The sequence below is a fragment of the Genypterus blacodes genome, unplaced genomic scaffold (genome assembly GCF_046128005.1).
Source record: "Genypterus blacodes isolate CSIRO-AG114 ecotype Tasmania unplaced genomic scaffold, CSIRO-AGI_Gbla_v1 ptg000008l_1, whole genome shotgun sequence".
NCBI classification, from domain to species: domain Eukaryota; kingdom Metazoa; phylum Chordata; class Actinopteri; order Ophidiiformes; family Ophidiidae; genus Genypterus; species Genypterus blacodes.
In genome coordinates, this window is record NW_027466822.1 from 2,625,803 (window position 1) to 2,644,200 (window position 18,398).

The 18,398-nt window shown below is 40.1% G+C and overlaps 1 pseudogene; it reads right to left on the reverse strand.

Moving 5' to 3' along the window:
• The window catches only part of LOC143004167 (contactin-associated protein-like 5), a 35,506-nt pseudogene extending 19,243 nt beyond the window's left edge, over positions 1–16,263 (reverse strand).
• Positions 16,264–18,398: the final 2,135 nt, after the last annotated feature.

The window sequence follows — 18,398 nt, forward strand, 5'->3', positions numbered from 1 at the left end:
ATTCAATGTGTTTTAAGATGAGGTTATGAGAGGGAAATTAGTTTTCCATAAAATTATAAGAAAACACGAAACTCAGAGAAACTCATTAAGGATTTGTCTTGGAAACAGGTAATATAGCTTCAACTTCCAAGTGGAATTTTACAAGAGACGCTGACAAGACTTGGATAAAAGACACTAGACTCAACAATGAGAGACATAAACAAGGACTTGAGATGCTGTCCAGAGACACGATTGTGGACTAGACATGGAGTAAAGACATGGAGTAAAGACATGTAGCAAAGACAGAGACACGGACAGGAGACACATAACATTTACAAGGGACTAGAGCTCACAGGTGTGGCAGGTGGATCCAGAGTAGCCCGTTCCTGAACAGTCAAAGGAGAAGGAGGTCCAGGACTGAGAGCAGCTGCTTCCATGTTCACACACGCTAGGAAGGCACCTGGAAGAACATTTACAGCACCAACACATGAAGCCATCATGGTGGACATTTGTAACTGAGACAAAGGAATCCTGCTCTCTGCTGCTTCTGTTGCTTTCCTATTTAAAAATCTCTCAAAACACATTTGAGCTGATTCTTCACAATCAATGGCAATTTATCAAAGCTAAACAATAAAAGCCTTCCTGTCCAGCTCCGACTCCGCGGCCTGTTTACGGGATCTGAATGGAAAAAACACTTCACGGAAATTCCAAACCGCTCTCTTCTGATAGTCCTTTCCTCGAGCCTCCTTGAGTTTCACATAATTGCGGCCTTTCAAGCATGCATCTATAATTTCATAGTCTTTCATCTTTCAGCCATTAATTGCAGCCAAGCCGCAGTGCCGGTTAAGTTACAGCCGTTGGTTTAATTACCATCAAGCTATTTCTATTGTGTTCATGCCCTCACAGGTCATAAAATCATAGACACACACATACACACACGGTGAGTGATGAGCTTTGACTGATGAAGTCTTATTGAGCTTCATCTTCACTTCCTGTGAAAAAAAGCATTTCCCTAAAAGAGACGTAGTAACAAGTCAAATGAAACGGAAATAATGCTGTGACAGCAGCATCAAAATCAACACATTTTCATAAAAACATCTGATAAATTACCTGAATCTTTCACAAATAACCAAACACGTGTGGGCTCTGATAATTCTCTGCTGCCACATGATGAAACTTCAGGGGCCATTTTGTCTCATAAAATGTACAGTATAAATGAGACTTGCACATAAATACATACCTGTCTCTTATGTTGCATATTATGTTAAACTGAAGCTGGTTGTAATTTCCCCGCATTCCTTGCTGTACATGACTGAGGTTGACTGGCTGGCTGTTGATGAATACGAGCTGCATGCAGCCCTGGAAGGCCAGTGTGGGGTCATGACAGTTGGTGGATGGGCAGCCTGTGAGGACACGACACGTGAGACATGTGGACAGACCTGTCTGTCTGTTACAAAATCATGGCAGCTTTACATCACAACCAAATTCAGCGCCGGCTGACCTCCAAAGTGAAATGTGTCTTTGGATTCCAGCTGATCCCACAGCTGGATTGTTGAGGCCGGCTCATTATCCAGAGTCAGAGTGATCTGTGGATTTCAGGTGTCCACACTCACAGAGGGCCACAGTCCATCATTGACCCAGTGACCTGAGAGGGAAGAATCAGTTAATTTGCAATGAAAATTCTATTTCCATTTCCAAGTGTGGTTTGTGTGGTTCATGGTAAAGCACGCATTTGAGGGTTGGTATTACATGGACCGTGGTAGATAAAAGTGAGGTTGCTTTTATATATCAAATCAGGTTTGTTTCATATGCAGTATTTAGTTGTTAGGTTTTTGACCATAACTATTATGTAACTTCGTCCAAGCGGTTTTAGTCACCTATACTCTATTTATCATTTTGGCTCATTACCATGACCTGATAATAATACATGCCTTAAGTTTGGTGAGACATTTAGTAAAATGTGGTGCAGCTAGTCATTTGTCATGCCAAGATATATATAGAAACATCGAACAAAAAGTTCATGAAAAATTTGCCAAATCTTCTCTGCCAATGCCAAACAGCTTATTCTGCTGTTGCTAGTGACTCTTGTTGGGTGTTGTTGTTAGGTGGATTGGATGATTGAAGTCTATCAGTAAAACTAAGTTGATAAAATTTTATCAGATATGTGTACACAAATTTCCGAACTTTTTTTGATGTTTATATACATACATACGTACACATATCTAATTTGATGCAGATCTGACTGAAAATGGTACCTCAAAAACTATGACAAAACATTTGACTTAAACGATGGTGATGAAATTTTACCTAAAGTGAATTAAAACATTTTAATTGAATGTGAAGAAATTCAAATGGAATAGCTTAAACTTAGTTTAAATTTTTATCAACTAAGTTTGACCAAAGATAAAGTGTAACCATATAATCAGAGTCAAATATACTATATGAAAGACTAAGAAATTGAAGTGAAAATCCCTGTCCAAATAAACACTAGTGTGTATGTGTGTGTGTGTGTCCTCACCAGCAGACACCTGTGATTTCTGTCGGCCGGCGCTATGGATGGTCAGGCTTAGCCAGGCTGGGTTCCACGTCCTAAACTGGAAACGAACAGAGAACTACGGCAGACGGTGTGGTCAGTGGGAGCGACAGGAAGCTGCTGCTGGAGCTCAGGAAGGTGCAGGCCACAAGCTGAGGTGGCAAGCGCGAGAAGGTCACGTTGCCCTGCAGGATGAGGAAGACAAAGGTGCAGACAAAAATTGATACTGGATTAGGAGATCTAACGCGAAATCTGTCGTCATTAGGGGGCAAATTAAATGTAAATATTTCATGTGACATGTATGACGAGGAGCATGTCTTTTACATGTCAGTTAATCGGTTCCACCTGGATTTCACAATTCTTGTGAAGAATTATGTGTCACATTTTGTGATTTTCATCTTCTGTGCCTACATCCTCACACTCAGTTGCTCTTCACTACACTCTCCCAGTGTGTATTATGAACACATAGAAACAATTGTTTGTACAAATATTATACGTTCTCAAGTTTTAAATGAAGTGAAATTTTACTTAACACCATCACAATTTCTTCACTGCTGTTTACAATCAACACTGGATACACATCACTATTTCCCTATTACTTAGATTTGAACAAAAAGACTTTGTGTAGGCCATTTGATGAGCTTCAATAGCAGCTGTGAATGCTCTGGTTGTCTCTGGTGGAGAATACGTTTCTTCACTTTCTCATACACAATTTTGATCATCTTTGCAAATTATGTCCTAAATATGTGGAAATCTAGGAATTAATGCAACATGGTGGAAAATTGAGAAAAGTTGGTTAGAGTTGTATTTAAGTGCAGAATCGCAAAAAGCTGGAAAGAGTGTCAAGCCAAATATCAATAACTAGAACCTGAAAATACAACTAATTACTGTTACTGGAGCAAGACATGTTCTGGTGACAGTGAGAATTCCACAGGATTCAGAAATTATTTCCAAATTGAGCACAGAGGTGATGTTGGGGTCCTGCACCCACAGAGACACCATCAGCTGTAATCCTTTTAGATCCACTTCCTTCAGGGTAGCAAAGAGCAATGGAATCCCTCCCAGCTTCATACAGATGAAACGTTGAGCTTCTGCCCTCGGCTCTGTAGATTCATACCACTTTTACCATTCGGGGCCCTGTGATTTCCGCATTGCAGAAAAAGGTAAATATAATCCTGGAATCTATTTGTAAAAATGCTTCAAAGCATTAAATCAAATGAGTGAATTCTTTATGTGTCACATCGTGTGTCTTTGTGTATGTGTGTTGGAGGCAAACCTTAGAAAATCATAATTAACTAAGAATTTTGCTAAATTCAGGGCAACATATCAAGGCATACATATCAGGGCAGCTACTGCTCTTATATATCACTACACTGTTGACTGGACTCAAAGAATACCTCCAATAACCACATCAAACAGAAAACAGTTCACCCCTGGATTTCATAGCTGTATGTGTGGACATCCCGCTAAAACAAAACAAGAAGCTAAGTCCATTCCTACATTTCTCTTCCTCAAATGTATTATAAACTATGGTACTTATTGTCTTTGAATTTCATTATTCATTCATGCTTTTCTGACAAATGTCATTTTCATGGAAAAGAATTCGACCTTTCCACAGACAATAATGGGATCCCTTTTCAACAACCTTGACATCAGTGATGTGTGAACAGTGGTCATTGATAATGCATCTTACTGCTTACTTACTATTTTAGAGCCATCAGTGTGCCTCCCTGCTCTACACCATCACTCGGCTCTACAAGTGCTTAACAGAGGCTGCATCACTGGTGACTTGGGTGAGATCTGCCCCTTGTCATCTGTTGAGTGAGGCCTTCATGCCCTCTTTATAGCTTGCTGATTACTGAAAAAGTTTAAGTGGGAGATTTCCAAGGGTTGCAGAGGTAGTCAATGCCCTACATCTAGTTTCCAATCAGCTCAGTTGACAGTGAGAGGGTTTTCAGCAAATACAAGAGACTCACTAAGAGGAACACAAAGAGGCTGACAATAATTAAAGGAATGGACACCTACAGCTTGGTTCATTAAGCGGAACCTTATTAGTTTTGTTCTAAGCTTGGGCAAAATTATGGAATATTGTGCCCTAACTCTAACACTAACCTCTAACCCTAACTCTAACTCTAACTCTAGCCCTTACTCTAACCCTAACTCTAACCCGAGTGTTAAATTGTTGTGATCATGTTATAGTTTTACTTAGATGGTGAAGCTTTGTTGTGAGGCACTCAATTTTAGAAGAGTTTACTAAAAACTTGCTACTTCATTTTCTAAGAAATAAACAAACAGCGGAATCCAGACAAATTACAGCTGCGTCACCTCACAGCAAGGCTAGCAACGCTATTTTGGCCAGTATTCACCAATTTGCCAAATGTATAAAAAAGGCAGAGAGGAAACAAACACATACACAAGGCAGGGAACATAAACAGAGACAGACCCTGACAGTACCCCCTCCTCTCACAGGAGCCCTTTGGTGACTGGTGGATAAAGGCTTTAATTAAGAGACGTGGAAAGTCGGGGAATCCTCAAGGAAGCTGGTAGCTTGATCCTCACAACAGAGGGATTAATAACGCTTTCAATGAAAAATGGGCCAAGAAAACGAGGAGCCCGTTGACTTGAAACAGTCTTAAGTGGAATGTCTTGGACGATAATCAAACCCTCTGACCTGGCTAGTAGACAGGAGATGGAATCTGACGCCTATCCGCCAAACGGTTGTTGTCCTCCACTGTGCTCCACGCAGAGGTGCTGAATTCCACGACACAGCTTAGGGCTGGCCAGGTTCTGGTTAGCAGTCTGTTCGTTGGTCTGGGGATATAACCCCGAGGAGAGCCTAATGGATGCCCCCAACACCTTACAAAAGGCCTTCCAAATTGGGGTCTGTGGTACAAAACGATACCCAGGGGGATTCGAGAGGAAACACATCGTACATGAAGATGCCAGAAGTCTCTTGAGCTGAGGGAAGTTTAGGTAAAGTTATGGAATACCCAGACTTGGAGAAACGTCCCATTATGGTGAGCATAACTGTGTTACCTTCCGATATGTGACCAGGGACAACTGGGCAATGGAAGGGGAGGGAGTAGACCAATAATGAGAGGAGCTGTACAAACACCTTGGTGTCAGCCGCCAGAAGTGTCTCTAGGGATGGGTGGGAGCCGTGTGCCTACTGCAGAACCTGGGAATGGACAGTATCTGGGAAGCAGAGGCAGTTAACAGGGCAGTTAACCCAATGGACTGCTTGTTAGACCTCCCAGGTCACTGCCACACCCCAGGAAGGTGGAAGGATGAGATCAGTAACTGGGGCATCAGTATCTGGGGAGAACTGGCGAGATAGAGCATCAGGTTTAACATTGCGTACAAAAATACCATTGATGCCCAAGCCAGCACTCTACCCCAGAATAGTTCAAACACATAGATAGGATAGAATAGCATACTATCTTGACCAGTAGCGAATGAATACGGTTGTTGCCAAAACATCATGGTGCATTGGAGGGAGAACCCCAACATTTGTTCAACTCACCACAAGCTCAGGATTAGAGGCATATGACTCACTGTGAGGTGGCACTGGAGGAGAGGGAGACAGCAGGGCTTTGTGGCAGGGAATGAGAAGAGGGTCCTGTGGAAGTAATTAATGAGGTAAGATCCGGAGTGTTGAACCTGGAGATCCAAAGTGCATATCAGGATGAGACGAGTTCACAAACAACACGAGCACTAGAGATACGCAGGAATGCCAATACACTGAAATACCACACGAGCTGACGGAATAAAGGACTGCGAAGAATGGCTATGGCTATATGAACAGGTGCACGAATGCAGGCAGCTGATGACAGATGAAGGGCTGATTGGTGACTGGTATTTGGATGAGATGGCAGGGACAGGGACCAGGTAACCACACCCAGCCAAGAACAACAAACACAAGGAGAGAGACCCCCCTTATTGTTTGTACTTATCTTGTACTTATTATTGCACTTTTTCCTTATTGCACTAGTTGGGTGATTTCTGATTTCTGATTTCTGGGTCTTGTTTTTCCATGCTGTACTGTAACTGTTCACAGTAATTTCCCTCGGGATAAAAAAAATTTCATCTTATCTTATCTTAAACACATACAAAAACACATGCACAAGGCAGGGAGCATAGGCAGAGACAGACGCTGACAGCTCTCACACAGAATACATTCACTAACGAGGCCTACATAATTTCTCACTCAAACTCAACCACAAGCCTTTTTGTAGAGGGAGAATTTCTCTTAGAATTGCCTCTCCCAAGGTTTCTTTCTTTTATCCTTATACATTTAGGGATTCTTGGGAGTTTTTCCTTGTCTTCCTAGAGAGCTTTGGGCAGGGTCGGGAATTCCCTGATGTTGTGGGCCTGTAAAGCCCTTTGAGATATTGTATGTGATATGGGATGAAGAACAGTATGAGCAGTTCAGGTGCAAACACTAATGGTTGCTGCTCAATATGCTGTATCCCATGCAATAGGGTACAGCATCAGGTTTGGTCAATATTGGGGAAGATAACTCCCTTTGGTAACTCAAAGGATGTCCAACTATAAAATTATTCAAGAAGTCCGCATGTTTTTAGAGAGCATTTGCTGGTGTTTGGGTCATTGAGTTGTTGATTGACACATATGATGTGTTTTGGTGATTTTCACACATTTTAGATTAGATTAACTGCTGTGCCAAATTCTGCATTGCTACAGAGGACTGTACAAAGAGAACATAGCGTGTACAGTAAGTGATTGAAAACAAACAGCAATATCCTTCCTCAGAAAATACTGATGATGAATCAATCATTTGAAAATCATCAACAATACTAGAGGCAGTTGAAGTGGATTATAATTAGAGCTAAAGGCAGGCTACAGCAGAAAATATGCCAAAATGATTACTTTACAAACATTTTTGCCAGTCCTGTGTGTTGTTCCTTAGACATGCCCAGGTTTTGAGCCTTAGAGAGAATAATTGTTTACACGCACATGTTGTTTTTACAGGTCATCTGACAGGCAGAAATCTAACTTAACACTGTATTCGCTACATTGATGCACCAGAATCAACCATTCCCAAATTGGAGAATGGTATCGCAAAATGTGTATCTAAAAATCTTCTGCGGCCCTACTGAACCTTTAATCACACCGATTACAAAACAAAGTGATTTATTTTTAAATGTAAATATTTAATAAGTGTTTGAGAGGAATTTTAAACTTAATAACAAAATTGAAGATTACATTTTTTACATTTATTTATTGTAAATGACTTTACGTTGCCCCCCTGAAGTACCTCAAAGGCTGAACATTGGGCCATGGCCCACACTTTGGGAAACACTGCTCTAGACTCTAGATTATGTTGTGCTGACAGTTTCTTTACAATAACGTAACGATACTTAATAAGGTAACTTTTTATTTTACCACACATGGTACATCATCTACTAGTTTGCTTGGGTTAGCTGCTTGAGATGTGTCAGTTTCACTGTCAAGTCAGTGCAATTTTATTTTTGGTGAGACTACATTTGTTTAATGGCTGCTTTTGTTGTCTTGTCTAATTATTTAAACAGTCCCATGTCTAATCCAATGTCAAAAGAAGCTCCTTGCTTCTCACTGTTTTTCTGGTTGGAGATAAAGTTTGAAATGACAATGAAATAATGTGACGTGTGAAGTAAAGCTTGTTCAGCAGTGATCCCTCACCATCAGCAGAAGATCCTGGCTCTGTGCATCTCACCTAGGTTGAGGTAGAGGGTTGCCTCGATGAAGCTCCAAGGTGATGTAATCTCCCCTCTGACCCTCCCCATGCAGTAAAACCCCCTCGGCCTGACGGCTCTTGAAGCGCAGAGAGATCACATCCTTCACCGTCGAGGTGGACTTCTGGTTAAACCGGTACAGCAAAGAGCTTCTGCTGTCAAAGTCAGCCACAACAGACTCTAAAAGAAACCACTTCATTAAAGTCATTCCTCTGAAAACAAAAATAACTTAAAACGTTACTGAATAGATTACAAATGTAATTCCTGGTCATACAGACTTGATTTACAGTCAAAAGGTCAAGCAGCATCACATATTAACATCTGTGTTAAATCTGAAAAGGACAGTAGTGATTTTACTTCTCCTGCTTCAATCTCCTTTCATATGAAACTGATTCCAGTGCGTTCTGAACTGTTATCATTTAGTAATGATTTGGAATATCATTCTGCAGCAGAAAGATTCATGAATCTAAGCATTTCCAACCTGTAAGATAGCAGAATGAGCAGCAATGTGACTGCCTTCAAGACTTTGTGTCTGTCTGTCTGCACAGATGCAGGTGCACATTTACAGGAAGTCACAACTCCTGATTCAAAATAACTTTCTTTATGAGAGTGTACAGGAGGAAGAACAAGTTCAAACTGTGGGTGGATTTTATCTCCTGAATGGTTTCTAGAGATGTATTGACTGTCTTTACAACTGGGTAATTGATACCTGGCTCTCCTTACAGTGTTAGCCAGGACACATTCATATGTGGTCTGGCAGGTCAGAAAGCATTCTGATCTCATTGTGTTACACTGGCATTTATGAACATCTTATATTACATGTTTTCTGGGAACTGATTTTGCAGCAGCTGAATGTGAAGAGATGATTGCCTACATTTGCTGTACACTGTTGGGCCTTGTTTAGCCTCCTAACAGGTAATCAAACTGCATGTGAAAATTAAATGAAAAAAGTGCATTAAAGGTGGAGCTGCAAATGTTTACAGAGTAATTTATTAATCTGGTAGGTGTTGTGACCACAGGGGGTTTGATGTATAGATGATCGATTTTTGTAAGTGTTGCACTTTACATAACTCACTGTAGGAGCAGCTGTACACGTCGAGTCTGAGGCCCAGCCAGCCACTGGGGTTCCAGACCAGAGGGACCAAACGCAGGAAACTGGTTCTCACTGAGGGCGAGAGGATGTGTTGGACAACGGCCTCAGAGTTCACATTTCCCACAAACCTCTGCAGGCACAGAGAGAAAAGGAGGGTGTTTACCATGATGGCAACCTATACAAATTGAAAAATCAAATCCACTGTGGGAGAACAACGAAATCAAAGTAGATGTCATTCTTCTTCTTCATTTGTTAGCCTACCAAAGCACCATGAAAACATAAACAGAGACACGATCCCCCAGCTGCTCCAAACTCCTCACCAGCTAATCATGTGCTCCTTTATAGTAAATTTGAAGCAGCTGATGAACTAAATCAATAAACACTCATAATAGAACATAACACAATGGTACATTGTTGAGGACAAAGCTACAGGCTTTGGTGAAAAGCTCATCAAAGTCAGACAAGCCTGATAATTTATCTTCCCCCAAATGCAGCAAACATGCTGCCATGTGAGGAGGTTCACTGACAAGCGACACAAACGGCTGTCCAAGGATTTTGGCTCGCTGCAATTTGAAGGCAGGGATCCACTCAGATGAAATAAATACAGCAGGATGCAGCTTCTACAGAAATAATGACGGAAAGTGGGGCAGGATGAGGCCGTTATCGAGATTTATGCGTGTGCTTTCATATTTGGAGCCTTTTAAGGGTAGCCTGGTGGCTGAAGTTTAAAGAGGTGCAAACTAAGCACCTACACTAACTCACGTCTGCAGATAAGCCATTAACGTGTTTCACAGGATTCACACACACATCTCTGTTATTGTTGTTCTGAGCCGCAAGAAGCTTTTTTTGCAAATGAAAACAGAAAAATGTTTTGTGCATCTTTGCACCTCTCAGATAAGGTCCATGTTGGTGCCGTCCAGGGACTGGAGACTGTTGACTGTTGATCCTCATGCATTAACTCCACTGACCCATGAGGTGTGTGTTCATTCCACTGTAGAACACATCCTGTAAGAGTGTGTGGAGAGCATCCTGAGGGTGCAGAGGATCTTCCATTTGGCTACGGGTCTATCGTTGGTCCTGGTCAAAATTAAAAGTAATAACCCCACTGTGACTTCATTATTTCTATTTCTGTATCAACTGTGCAAAGCCTCCTTCATTGGGAAAATGATTCCTTTATGTCAATGAAGACAGGAAGCACAGACAAACACACTCGTCAGTGTGACACTTGTCACAGACAGAACTTTCATCTTAAGTTCATTCTAGATCAATCCTGTGGTCACAAGACATCACAAAAACCTAGAGATGTCCCCAGCTTAGTAACCAGGTTTTTTAAGTCAAAAATATTTTGTTTTTAACCACATCCGCACAATAATTCAGTTTTCAGGCTGGGTTACACTTACACATATTTAGATACTATTTGCTTTTATTTAATTGTGAGCAGAAAAATTTGCCGTCAGTAAAATAACAGATTTTCCTCCTTGTTGGGAATCCTGTGGGTGTTGATATTCCAATGTAACAAATCTGAAAAGATAATAAACTTGAACGTGAATGTTTAGAAATAATCCTGAAGAAAAGAAAAAACCTCAGACATACAGGATATGAAAGAACTCAATGATGATGATGATGATGATGATGATGATGATGATGATGATGATGGTAAACCGGACCTCCTACCAGGATAATATTAATTTCAATGATCAGACATATTTGCTTCTTCTGTGGTGTAGACTGCAAATATTATGCATTACGAAATAGTTACGAAAGCAGGATCAAAGCAGTATGCCAAATTGTTTTCAAGCATCAAATAAAACCAATTTGCCGCTATAGAAGAAATTATTTATAACACATAGGCAGATGTCTATCGTTTATTAAGTATCAAACCAATTTCACATTTACTCTCCTTTCTTATGTCAAAGAGATTATCAGCTTTTAGTGGTGTTTCAGGTGTGGCACTTTGATACATTGCTTAAAAAAAAGTAACAACAACACTTTAGAGGATGTCCTAAAATGCACTTAATTTAGTTGCTTCAGAATTTGCACTGCGATTCAACTAGTGATGGGTCTTTCTCAAAGCTCTTTGAAGTGAACGACGGGAGCTGGCTTCTGATTGAGAGCCGTTCACTTTTTTTTTTCCGTTCACTTTTTTTTTCTTCTGTTAAAGCCGCATGTGATTGGTCAAGATATGTGCGGGAGGGGAGGTGTGAGGCGCACCCCTGTCAACAAATTGTGAATGCAATTAGATTAGAAAGGCAATAGACTTTTTTTAATAATTGAGTTGTTTTGTATTATTTGTATTTTTGTACTCTGTTAAGATTAAGATACTTTATTCTGGTCATTTTGCACGCAATTCACGGCAATCACATGCAATTGATATTTGTAGGCATTTGTACAACACATGCACTACAGGGACAGGCCCCTCTGTAATGGCAGGGCAGCCATTCTACAGCACCCGTGGAGCAGTTGGGGGTTCGGTGCCTTGCTTAGGGGCACCTTAGCAGTGCCCAGGAGGGAAACTGGCAACTCACCGGCGACCCTTGGCTTCCCAAGCTGAATCCCTATGGACTGAGGTACTGCTGCCGGGCTGTTCCATGTTGAGTAAATTCATACAGCCATATAAATAATACAAATTTGATATAATGCATGTTTTTACATTAGCAATTCATTTTACACACAATTTGGTAATAAATTAATTAAAGCAACAAAAAATCGGAGGAGCCACTTGGGAGCCGAATGAGCCGGCTCTTTTTAGTGAGCAGGGTCAAAAGAACCGGCTCAAAAAAAGAGCAGGAATGCCCATCACTAGATTGAACACAAAACTTTTGTTGACGGGGGCTGGTGCTCTTCTAAATTTCCGCTGACGGGGGGGATTATAATCACAGTACAATTATTTATATGCCGTCAAAGAAAGAGCCATAATTGTCTCATGGGCTGGATCAAACGGCCTCGCGAGCCTCAAAAATGTACCCCAACATAAATTAGTTAACAGTATTTCCAACAAATTTATTAAAATGCTTGAGTTGTTTTGAAGTTTTATTCAGCTATTTACTGCTTGTGCTGACATTGTTAACAGGCAAAATACAACTGGCAATCATTTCTTGTTCGTCTTTGTAAGATGTTGTGGGTTAAGGTAAGCAGTGGCATAATGTGAACACGATGAACATGACAATTACTTGCTTGGTTACTTTAAATACATCTTGTTTATTATGCTGGATAAGTAACCTTCACAATTAAAATGTAATAAAAAAAATAAAATAAGTTAGTTATTGCTCTCCAAGCCTCAATAGCTTTAATAAGTTAATTTACTTTTGTTTCACATATGAACACCTCACTACGCTTGCTTGGATGATTCAATAGCAATCACTTGAATATTATCACAAATCTTTTTTTTCCAAAACATGCAGCCCTATATGATTTCATTTCCGTTTTTCGGTTTCCAATGTTAAATTTTAACAGGAAGATGATAAATAATTAAAATGCCATGAAGCACTGGACAGGGCATCTATCCATGTACTTCTGCTGTCAAAACACTGGAATATAAATCATCACACAGCTGTGACATGCCAGTGGGTGTACAAACATTGCCAACAGGACTGATTACCAAAAGAAAGATAACTGTGATCGTTTTTTAATACAACCTACACATTTCAGGAAATAGTCCCTGATGTAACTGGGGCAAACATGACTGATTATGAAGAATTTGTCAGATGTATAAATATAATCCCCCTTTTTTCTGTGCTCTTTCTGGGTAAACACACTATGGCACAGCATTAAAGAATAAAATGCACTATAATATTAATGCGGAACTTCTATAGCAGACACATCTTCTCACACCAAGGTGTGTCAACCCCAGCATGAATACATGTTACTGCAGTCAGGCTGACCTGCAACAACAACATGTCAAACGAAGACCAAAGCAGGAGATAAAATTATAGCATCAGCTGATAAATGTTAAGAAATGTATCTGTCACCCTTCAGGGACTGTTCTTGATCTGCAGACAGACTGGAGTAACAGAAACATTTTACATTTTACAACAAAATACTTCATCATTCATTATCTTTAGTAGAAGAAGAAGAAGTTAGAAAGCAGTCAGTGGTAATCCTAACCGTAACCCAGGTATACTTAAAATCACCTTGTGTCCAAATATGGTATTTGCTAAGCACAATCTATGACAAGCACAAAAGTTGAATAACAAAGCAGGTTCAGATCATGCAGCCTATTCCTTCCAATCATGCTTTTTCAAGTCTCTAAGTCACTGCCCACATTGGCGTAGAAGTCCCTTAACAGAAATATGGAGTATCCCTGCCACAACATGGCAACCTCTCATTCTGCAGGGACAACATAGGCATTCAGTGGCAGGCTTCACTCCTGGGAAACCCAATATTACATCTTCGTGGAATATCTAGGTTTTATTTCCTTGTCTGTTCTCATCACATTATTCTAAAAAAACGAAATGTAGAAGGAACTGAGCATCACCGGAATGAAATAATGGACTGTTATCTTCTTGCGTAAATAGAAACATTACATTACGAGCATTTGGCGGACGCTTTTTATCCAAAGCGACTTACATTACATTATATTACCACCCTTCGCAGAGGGGGGAGCACTTGAGGGTTCGGTGCCTTGCTCAGGGGCACCTCGGCAGGGACTCGAACCGGCAACCCTCCGGTTCTTAAGCGGAAGCTCTACCCACTCGACTACTGCCTCCTAAACGTCAACTAATCTCTCGACAGAATCGATTTGAACTTCCATTCACTTCCGCTGTGATAAAACTTGGATTCAAGCAACACAATTAATCTAACTCTGATTATCTCTATGACAAATATTGACCTAAATATGATTTGAACTAATTTATGTGAAACCCCATACATCAACATTGCCCCCTTTGGAATCTTTCATGTTTCACTGCCATCTTCAGTGATTGACTTTGTATATTCATATGTGGATAAATTAGAGTTATTGACATCCAAAGGTCAATTATTAGAATTTTATTAACATTGAAAATAATCCATGTAGCAAATCTAGGTGAACATAGATCCTATCTAAAATTTAGACATCTTAAGTAAAAATTATGTTTATAGGAATGTTGCCTTTATATCACATGTCTTTATTTTCTGTCATTCATTTTCCTTCATCATTTCAATGGGTCATGGTGAATTTTGGATGTGCAAAATTCAATCATGTCACGTCATCGAGTGGTGACAAGACAAAGGACTGAAGGCAGAGCAAGGGGTTTAGCGCCCAAAACACCCTTGATTACCGTCTCTAACCTGCCTTGATGTGAGATGCTGAGACTCTCCTCTGATTTTTCTGTTATTGTTTGTAAGTTTTAGTTTTTGAGTTTTGATTTCCTACTATTTCCAAATGTTCCTTTAAGTCTTCTTTTATGTCTTAATTTTCTTCTACTTTGCCAAGCTATGGAATTTTAACTCAGGCAATAGTAACTTGCAAATTTATTTATTTTATTCAGTTCTCATTTAGTAACTTGAAGTCTAGTTTTGTTTGGCCGGCGAGAGTACCCTTCATAGTTATTACGTTGAATAATTTAGTTTTCAAATCTTCAATTACTGACCTTAAAGAACCTCTGAGATCTCAAACTGCTGCTCTCAGGAACTGTGCCACAGCAATTACCCAACCAAGCTCTGTCAACCAACTCTGGTGCACCACAGATCAGTGGTGCAAATCCACAGAAATCTGTCATCTGCTGTTACCCGTAACGCTAACAAGCAGGAGCCTTGCACGCTGGGTGAACTGAGAGAGAGAGATACCACCACTGCTGACCCCCTCAACGCTGCGCTGTGGTCAGATAATGAAAACATTCCAGCAATACAGGCATTGGGATCAACTGCATGAAATATCTGTAGAGAGGATCTAAAGAGTTGTTGTCACTTCGCTCAGATTAATAGTAAATTCAGACTGCTTAATAATTTCACGACAGTGTTCAAGTATTTTTCATATTAATTAAAATATTATAATGTAATGTTAATATATATTTCTTTCCATTATTCAACATTGCTCATTTTTAATTAATTAATCTGCTTTAAATTCTATGAATCTTTTATGTTGATACTGCTATACATTCATTTTTGCATTCAGTGAGCGGCTACTGTATTTACTGTATTTAGGACTAAACGTTGATTTATTAGTAATGGTTTGTCTGTGTACTTTTGTTTAAAGTAGAGTGCAAAGGGTCAATGTGACAGAGAGCTCACTACTCACATCAATCTGATGTGACATTGATTTGAATGAATTGTCTGAGCCTAACCCTAGAATTGGAGTTGATTAATTTCCTTCCAAATTAATCAATTAATTTACCAAGAGGGAGGTGGTGCCTCAACATGTGCACTACTTTGTATCTTGTTGGTACCCACCAACCAACTGCTTATGTACATGATCTTGAGCTGAGCTTCAGTGTGAGGTAGTTATGTCAAGATGATGGTGATGATGATCACGGCCCAGTACAGGAAAAGTGTGTGTGTGTATGTGTGTGCGTGCGTGCCTGTGGTGCGTGCGTGTGTGTGTCAGGTGCTAGATGATTTATGCCCAGTGTTTTTATAAGTATTGTTTTCTCTACTTCACAAGTGGATTTGGTTACCAAGCTTTAACCAAACTTTTTCTTACAATATCTGACCATGAGCATTTTACAAAAAACAAAAATATGTTTTTTGTAAAATACTGGGAAGAACTGGGAACTATGACATTTCTCCTCAAATGTTTTTGTAAAATCATTGCATACAGACCAATTCATCAAAAAGCCAAGAGCTGCATGATGAAATGTAAGGCTTACCCCGACTCCGTCCTTCTTCCTGTACTGTTTCCAGGCCCGGCCTCTGTCACTGTACAGCAGCAGGTAGCTGCTGACCCAGTCTGAGCTGTGATAGCGCCCCTGTGTGGACACAGCTGTCACCGCCATTCTGTTTCTCAGGTCCACTTGGAGCCACGGCTCTCTGTTTGTCACGATGGGAGACCAACCTCCTGCACCTGGATTCATGAAACATGGATTAGTGGAAGGCGGATCATTGTGGTTTACACTCAGATACACAAGCTCACTTTGAAAAATATCTGAAATGTCCTTAGGGACCATTGCTCTGCTGTTGAAAAGATTTCCGAAAATGTCCCGTTTATACTGATTTGAAATTCTCAGCTCCTCAGTTTGAGGCTAAAAATACTCCATGCTCCTCTGCTGTACTCACCATCTTCTCTGTTGAGCTGAGCGCTGTGAGCAGCAGAAGTGACTGAGGAATGTGAAGAGCTGATGAAAGACGACTGAGGCAGCAAGGACGTAAGAGGACCATTACAGTTATCTAGCAAAGACAAGAGTGTTTTAGTCACAGGTAAACTACAAAACACGACCTCAAAATCAACATGTGAGCAAATGCCAACATTTGTAAATTATTCATATTCATTCTTTATTTCATTGGTGCATTTTCAATGAGCAAATTTCAAAAATTCTTGCACAAATAATTTGGACTCAGGTTCAAACATAAAATCTGGTGAAATAATAAAAACTGTTCTTTCAGGAATTTCATATATGTTTAATAATTAAGACACATGTCTGTAATATTGATTGGATGGACTCCTTGGTTGAAAATGTTATAGTATCACAGGTGATTTAGTGGCTTTCGGTGTTACTTTGGGCCAAACAAATAGGATTGAACTGGACTCAAAGCAGGACATTTCTGGGCTTTTCACCAAATCTAATCTGAGCTGATTTCACTGCTCCTAAATCACATCTTCAAAATGCTGCTTTGAAGTGGGGCCGAAATTATGAAATGGCTCACTCTGTATCACCTATGTTCTTTTTTACCTGTATTCATCTGTCCATCATTTCTCCCAGTGACAATGTGGAAAAACTCAGCAGCTTTGTTGGGTTTGCTGCTCTGTTTGCGCTCACTGCAACATGGCTGTAAATGCCAGGTCTTACTCTCTCTGTAAACTCTCACCTCTGTAAACGACCTTAAAGACCCATTAGTTCTACATTTCTCACACTTAACACATCCACACATCCAGAGAATTTTCATCTCACAAAGCCTGAACCATGTCTTCATCCATGGTAGCTGATGCTCAATCATGCTGTTGTCAATCAAGATTTATGGATGGAGAAAGATTTGGCTACGTTTGTCCTTTGGGATGAAAATATTCTATATATATAATCATGGTCCCATTTAATGTTTCAACCTAAAGAGAATATGTGTCTCTTAGGATGTGTATAAGGATGGTTGCCTGAGACGCTGAAGATAAACATGTACGTTATTGTCTCTTCAGGGACATTGGTCTAGGCTCAGTGTTGCAGCATAAGTATAAACATAAACATGTACTAGGCACAATAAGTACTATACTGTCCCCACATACATTCATACGTTATGGAACAAATTAAATATCAATCAATCGAATATAAAAGAAAAGAATAGAGTGCCCTCAGCATATTGCACAGACAGCTTAAAAAAAGGCTGACAGAACTATCACATAACTCACCACAACAGAAGTATTAAGTCAGCATATTTTATCACTTTGAGTTATCTTAAATTTGCACAATACTACCCAGCCCCTTCTCTGAAAACCAGTTAGAACATTTCACAACATGGTTCTATTGCATAGCATCAAAGATCTATTTTTGTGTTCTGTTTAAAATACTAATACAGTACATGCCTGCACAAAATATTCATTAAAGCTGTTCAGCCCTAACTCTTAGCCCTGCTTGCCTAACTACCTGCATGAACTGCTGCTCGAGGAAAGATTGTATTGTACTGTATTGTGCTTACATCATTCTCTCAATCTCTCTCTCCCTCGTCTCTGTCTTACTGTACATGTTATAATGCACAACTGTTTGTGTTTACTGCTTTGCGTGCTTGATTGCACTTTTGTATAATCCCACTGGTAGTTCCTACTGCACACCCAGCCATTTGTGGAGAGGGAATGTCTCTTGGAATTTCCTAAGTTTCTTCCTTTTACCTTATACATTAAGGCAGTGTTCTCAACCGGTGTGCCGTGAGAGATCGTCAGGTGTGCCGTGGGAAATTATCCAACTTCACTTAATTAGTCCGCGAGAGATCAAGTCGGCGA